The sequence below is a fragment of the Leptonychotes weddellii genome, chromosome 12 (assembly GCF_054177405.1).
Source record: "Leptonychotes weddellii isolate Sample4059 chromosome 12, ASM5417740v2, whole genome shotgun sequence".
In the NCBI taxonomy this organism is placed as follows: domain Eukaryota; kingdom Metazoa; phylum Chordata; class Mammalia; order Carnivora; family Phocidae; genus Leptonychotes; species Leptonychotes weddellii.
This window is the reverse complement of record NC_138380.1, coordinates 4,096,159-4,103,795: the sequence shown is the minus strand read 5'-3', so window position 1 is coordinate 4,103,795 and position 7,637 is coordinate 4,096,159.

Genomic DNA, 7,637 nt, shown 5'->3' with positions numbered 1-7,637 from the left:
GCCGTCCACAGCAGCCCTGGGAGGGGACAAGCTCGGCCCTGCCTGGGCGCCTCGTCCCTTGGCTGCCGTTAAGCTGTGTCTGTTCGCTGTCGTGAGCCCTAGCCGTGAACGCAACAGATTTCAGGGAGTTCTGGGAGTCCTTCCAGTGAATTGTCAAAACAGGGTGGTCGTGGGGAACCCCCAAGCCCCACAAACACTATTGACTGAACTGTTAGGTCAAAATTCCAAGAATTGCCAGGAATCTACTTGGCCCTGTCTCAGAATCACCCCCTGGGCTGGTAAGGATGAAGCATTTATCCGCTGCTCCTGCCCTGCCCCATAAAGTTTGTCCCCCAGAGTGTCTGTTTTCACGCATTTCTGGAATGAGGTGGGCGAGTCCCTGAGCACCAGCGGATGAGCCGCGGGGTGGGCGGCGAGGGGAGTGCAGGGTGGGCGTGCTGGGCTGCAGCTGGGGAAGCCCTCCCGGCTCTGCGGGCTGCACGGGAGGGGTGCGGTGGGGGCGCCCCGAGGGAGGAGGCCAACAGCACAGGCCTGCAGGTGCCGGCACCCTCTGTTGGGATGGGCCTCTGAGCTGCCCTGCTGAGGGCAAGCGGCCAGTCATGCTCTGGACGTTGGTCATGGTGGAGCCTGGGGGCTTAGTTTGAGTTTTAAACTAAAGCTCCTGCCTGTGAGCAGCCCCTACGTGTAAATATACCTGGTAGAAAGTGGTCTCTTGACTTCCCACACACATCCTGGCTTTCATTTTGCCCCTAGCTGGGCTCAAACCTGGGTACGCACATGTCAGCCCTAAGCAATGATTTGTCTTCTGTCATGATTCGCTCTTGGTGCTGAGCGGGCCCTGAGGCATGTTACAGCTTTCTTCTTTGTCAGGTGAAAATGATAATCACCTGATGTGGGGCTCGATCCCAGGACCCTGAGATCATGACCTGAGCCGAAGGCAGACGCTTTACTGACTGAGCCACCCAGGCGCCCCTAGAATCACAATCTTTTTTTTAAAGTTTTTATCTTAATTCCAATTAGTTAACAGGCAGTGTTACATTAGTTTCAGGTGTACAATATAGTGATTCAACACATCCATACAACACTTGGTGCTCTCACAGCAAGTGCACTCTCAGTCCCCATCCCGTTTCCCCCGTCCCCCCGCCCACCTCCCCTCTGGTCACCACCAGTATCTTCTCTAGAGTTAAGAGTCTGTTAGAATCATAATTCTCAGCCAGGGTGGAGATTGAAGGGGAGGGCAGACCGTGCAGCTTATGGACCAGCTGATGGCTTTTTTTTTTTTCTTCATTCATTTGAGAGGGAGAGAGACAGAGAGAGCACGGGTAGGGGGGAGAGGCAGAGGGAGAGGGAGAAGCAGGCTTCCTGCTGAACCGGAAGCCGGACATGGGGCTCGATCCCAGGACCTGGAGATCGTGACCTGAGCTGAAGGCAGACGATGAACCGCCTGAGCCACCCAGGCGCCCCTGATGGCTTTGAACCGTGGGACAGAGATGGCGTCGGGCACAAGGCCACTCCCAGCGATGGACCCACTCAAATTTTCCACTCAATTTCATTTTCCTTTTGGCCAAGGACAAATCGATGATCCAGCTTGAACCTGTGGTTGTATTGGACAAGTCAGAAAGTACAGAATTTAACAATCTGTGAGAATGCGTGTGCAGACATTTTATTGGCAGTGCATCCAGGGGTTATGGACTGTAGCTGTCATTGACAAAGGGAGACTTACCTTCATAACGTGAAGCGAGGACAGGATTTCAACAACCGTGTCCACAGATTTCAGGCAAAAGTTTGCATAAGCATTGATCAATTCAAACAACACTTATGTACCTTTTACTTTTGCAAGGTTGTCTTTTTATCCCCAAAGAGCCTCCTATTAATAAATGTTGGAGTCGGGCTGCCTTGCGTTGAGGTCGTCCTTCAGAACTGATTATCCTAACCCTCCACTGGCGAGCGTGTTGGCTACAGACAGAATACACTAAAAACACAGTGAGGTAACACAACAGAGTTAGGTGGGAAGGGGACTTTAAGAAACACCTGTCCCGAGTCTTGCAAGAGCAGAAAGCTGTTGGTGCTTTCATAAATAAAATCCAACTGCTGAAAGGTTTAGCACGGAATTCCTGAAGAATGGGCAGGGCTTTGCATGGAAGATACCACACTCTGACCACCACGTTCCCATGTTTTGGGGCTTCCAATCAGCTTTTTATTTTTATTTTTTATTTATTTATTTATTTTTTTAAAGATTTTATTTATTTATTTGTGAGAGAGAGAATGAGACAGAGAGCACATGAGAGGGGGGATGGTCAGAGGGAGAAGCAGACTTCCCGCTGAGCAGGGAGCCCGATGCGGGACTCGATCCCGGGACTCCGGGATCATGACCTGAGCCGAAGGCAGTCGCTTAACCGACTGAGCCACCCAGGCGCCCTCCAATCAGCTTTTTAAAGGAGCAGGTGTTAGGTGGCTTTATAATCCTGGGCGCCAGGGATACCACATGTGTGTCCGAGCCAGGAGCACAATTACCAGGAGAAATGTCTGGGATCCAACGAGAAATGCAGATCCACCGCCCCCGGCCCCCCACCCCCACATAGCTCTCTGCTGCTGCAGCTGCTGAAACAGAACCCAGGGCTGCCCCCGCCACCCCCCGCCGCAGTGCCGGAGACCGGATTTCCCTGTGTGGGGCCCTCCCCATCTGACCTCTGCCCCAACAGACCCTGGTTCCACCCAGAACCCCCCTGCAAGGCCGTCTGGGAAGTGGGCCTTAGCTTTCCTGTCCCGACCCGGCAGGACACACGCAGATGTGCTTGGTGTGGGGTCGCGCGCGTCCCGTGCAATGATTTCCACAAGCACCCCTCCACGGTCTCTCCTCTGTGTCTCCACGCCCCCCCTTCCGCCTCACCTCCCGGGCGCTCCGTGCTCATTTGTCTTCAACAGTGGCCCCCTGCTGCAGACACCCTGCAGGGGCAGTCCCATCCATGCCCACACTATCTTTCTCTTGTGGGGAGAAGCTCCCTGCAATTCTGGTAATAAAAATTTCCATCTCTGTATATCTCTATTGTTGCCAGAAATATCTGGCTGTGGCCTGGAGGTGAGGCTTCAGTGTCAGCCTGGGTTATGAAGTGTGTCAGGAAGATGCTTCCAGGGGGTGTCTCCTGGGTAAGTGGCTCATTCTGCTGCCTTTGAGGAAGGCAGTTGAAATGCCCAGTTTACTTCAGGCTTCCTCAGACCCTTGCTCCTTTTTTAACCTTCATTTGTCACCAATCTAATCCTAAACGTGTTGCTTAATACCCTGTGTTGGTTCATCTGCCGTGTGTCTGCAGCAGTGAAAAACACGTGAGCTCCTCCCCGGGAACAGCACATGAAGGACAGGGGCTGAATGCAGGGACCGTCGGAACCCTTTGTGCAGGGACAAGAGAACTGGAGGAACGAGAGAAAGATTGTGGGGGAGGGAGTAGCTGGCCCAGCTGTCCCCTTTGTCACGAGGGACAACGGATAAATGCGAGTTCCAGCACTAAACTGTATTTTTTGTAGCATCAAATTCTTCGAACAATTTTAGAAATAAAAATGTTACCCAGTGACTGTGAACCAGGAGCAGAGAGAACCCAGGTCAGCTGAAGACAGGGGCCCACGTTTACAGTTCGATTGAAGCATAAGACGAATCTAAGGATTAGTGCAGAAAAAAACCAAAAAGAAGTAATTTAAGTGGTTCTTAATCTTGAAGCTCTGTAACTTCTCCTTCAGGGTGAGTAATGATTCCTGTCAGGCAAGTCAGAGAATATTCCCATTTCATGAATCTAATTATTTACAAACAAGCTTTCCAGGGATAGAGGAGGTTAGTTAATCAGCCTAAATTTTTTTTCCCTCCACATATTTATTGGACTGATGTAAGAGTGGAATTTTTATTTGCAAATAAAAGAATCTACTTATTTTGACTGCACATGACAGAAAACTGCATTGATGGTAGTTTAATACATACTTCTCTTTGTTTGTTTTTATGTAGCTGTCCATGGCCACCATCACGGTTTCCGTGAAGACCTCAGGGACCCATGCTCCCTGCAGTGTTCCAACCTTCCAGCCCTAGATTGAGGCCCCTGTTCTCCTAGCCCAAAGTGGTGGCTGGAGCTCCAGCTGACACACCTGCATTCCGGCCACCTGGTGAAGGAAGTGACAGAGCATGGCTTCTCCCTTTTTAGGATACCTCATGGAAACATCATCCCACACTTTCTAGAACTTGGTCACATGGCAGCAACTGACAGCAAGGGGTGGTGATAAATGTAGTTATTTAGCTGGATGGCCATGGGCCTCGCTAAGAATCCGTGGTTTATTATTAAGGAACAGGGGAGTGGGTGTTGGGCAGTCATGAGCGGTCACTGGCCACAGCTGAGTTGAAGGATCAATTTTTATAGATTTCTTTGTAAAAAGGGTGGGCTGAGGACTCCAAGGACAACGGTGCTGAGCCTCCTTCCCAGCCCGTGGGCTTCAGGGCTGCCCTGCACTGTGGTCTCAGGGGCACTGACATTCAGCTCTGTTCCCCGGGAGTCCATCCGGTCAGCCTCCAGGAGCACTGACACTTTCCAGAGCTCTTTTCTTTGATCTTAAGGAAATAGAACACTTACCTGGATGGCACTCACGGCTGGCTTTTAACTCCCTGTGAACCCCTAGTCCACCCCACCCCCGCCCCTCTGAAACCCTCAGTTTGTTCCCTAGAGTTAGTATTTTATTAATTAGTATTAGTTTGTCAGGTGTGCTGTAATAAACTGCCACATCTGGGGGCTTTGAGCAGCAGGAGCGGGTTCTCTCCCAGCTCTGGAGGCCAGAGGTCTGAAATCAGGTGTCGGCCGGGCCGCGTGCCCTCTGCCAGCTTCTGGGGTGGGCTGGCGCTCCTTGGGGTCCCCGGGCTGGCGTCTGGGTCCCTGCAGTCCTGCCGTCTTCCCTCTGTGTGTCTGTCTGCATGTGTCTCTCCTCTTCTTGTAAGGACACCTGTTGTACTGGGTTAGGGGTTCACCCTCCTCCAGTGTGACCTTAACTGCCATCTGAATTTCATCAGCAAAGACCCTATTTCCAAACGAGGTCCCATTCTTAGGGACCAGCAGTTGGGACTTCGACCTAGCTTCTTGGAGGACACGGGTCAGCCCGTTACTGCGCAAGTCCACACTGGAGGCTGGTGTTCAGGGCCCCTCGCCAACCTCTGCGGTGCCGGTGGACAGCACCTGTTCCGACTGACCCAGCTGTGCACTAACTGGGGGAATATCATTCCTATATGTGCTCCAGCTTTTAAATTCTCCAGCAGCATCGAGATCTTGAAAAATGAGAAGGAAATCAGAAGATCCAATTTTCCAAAAGCTCTTGGTTGTGAGGCCTAGAATAAAAGAGTTGGCCGTCCACATGATTGTCCAGAGAAGACGGGAGCCTTGCCACTCATAGGGCGCTCCTTGGACTGGAGGATCGATGTCTTCCAGGAATTTGTGAGCCATGTGACCGCTCAGTCCTTGCCCCAGAACTACTGAATCTGACTCTGCGTTTAATAGGTTCCCAGGTGATTTGTGTGCAGAGTCAAGTTTGGGAAACGGGCCTAGAAGAGTAGAGTGGAGGAGGAAGGAAGAGAGAGCCTGAATCTCACATGCTTTGATAATTCTAGCAAAGCTGGATCCCTGGTTAAACTCGGAAAGGCTGTTGGTTTAATGGTTGAGAAGTTCTCATGGGAGCCGATGGGAAGAAGGCTGAACTGGGGCAGGGTGGGGAGGGATGGGGTGGGGTGGAGAGGGACGGGGCGGGTGCTTCCTTTGGCCTGACTCCACGGTGCTCGGCCAGAGGAGCAGAGAGGCTGAGGTGCTCTCCGGCCTGGGGAAGAGTGATGGAGGAATGTGGGGGACCCTGTGCACCAGGAGAGGACTGGGGGGCAAGAAGGAGCTGGAGGAGGTGCCCCACCATTCTGACCCCTCCCACACTGGCACCCCCCAAGTAGACTCATTATTTTTTGTTTGTTTTCCCCACCTTTACTGAGTCTAATTGCCACACACCGTGGGTGTGCTTGTGGTGTCCACACTACCTACTTCTGAATGAATGTCTAACAGATCAAAGTTTTACATTTTACAGTTAGAAACAACTCACTTAAAATGCAAATGTTCTGTTGAAGCAGCTTGAGACCGTAGACTGACATGAGAAATGACAAATGTCCTCTCTCCAGGAGGGTAGGGAGAGTGGGGCAGGAGGGCGTGAGGTGCCTGACTGGAAGGCCGAGGAAGCCAGGGGCACACTCGGCCCACTTCTGGTTACTTGTGGTTCTGCCGCGTGGGGGTTTCATGCTGACCCCTCCCCTGCCCACTCAGAGCTGGAAGGGAATCCGATCCTCCCGGCTTCACGTGGAAGAGAGTTCGGATTCTGCACGTTGAAGCCAAAGGATGAGCCCCGTGTGGACGATTGTGATCTGTGTAACCAAAGGCCTGGTACTCGGTCTCCATCTTGACAGCACAAGAATCCGGGAGCTTACCTTGCAGGGATGTTAGAGAATCAGTGAGGATGATGCATGCCCTTTGCAAAGTCACTGCTGTCATGATGGTGCTTAAGTTTGGCCGATGTCTGTGTAAAGGAGCATCATTCTTGGAGCGTTCGTCGGCCAGAAGAATGGGACACAAGGCCACCATTCTAAACATTTGCAATTCTGATCCAGAGACGAGACATCCACTCGACGTCCCGAGTGTTGCCACGGGTCAGGCTGCAGGGGGTCAACACAGCATGTGGATGTGTGGTCTCTGTGGCTGGGGAGGCCCCCGTGGGGAAAGAGAGTCTATTTATTTGAGAGAGAGATCGCGCACAAGCAGGGGGAGCAGCAGAGGGAGACGAAGCAGGCTTCCCGCCGAGCAGGGAGCCCGACGCGGGGCTCGACCCCAGGACCCTGGGACCACGACCTGAGCGGAAGGCAGACGCTTAACGACTGAGCCACCCAGGCGCCCCTGGAGTTGGAGACTCAAGGCAGCTTTTGTGAGTTGGAGCCGCAAAGCTGAGCAAAGGAGATGCTCACCGACCGGCTGCCCCCTGTTAGTCAACCAGGGCTGAGAGTCTGCGGCTACCCACCAGGGTGACCTCATTGTGCGGACCTGATGGAGGGGTGCGCTGGGGAGGAACTGGGGAGGGCGGGCGCATAAATTGGATCAAGAAGATTGGAAAATGACTGAGGAAGTGGGTGATCTGTTTCCGCAATGGCGCTTTCTGAAATTCTAATTAGTGGTAGCAATTGGGTTCTGTGATTTTTTTCTTCTGTGCAGTCTCAACAAAACCAATTAAGTCTTACTGCATCCATACGTTACTATGAGTACAGGCCATAAGCAAGAGAAGGCCTGTTTAGTCTGACTGTTGGCTCCTGGCTTTTAATGGAAAATCAATTTATTTCAGCTTATTAAACTATTAGTGCATATTGGATATTAATTCCACTTTTCTTTAAACCCCGCTCTCCTGTCCCTCTCTCAGGCACTGGGGAGGAGACTCTAGGACTTCAGAAATGGCGCACGGGAATCCTGCCGGAAGCAGAGGAGCAAACCAGGTGCTCACTAGATGCTTCTTGGGCGCTCAGGGAACTTTATATTCGGATCGCAAAGGTCCTCCTGGCTTCTGAATTCTGTGATCAAGTGTCAGCTTGATCCTGTGGA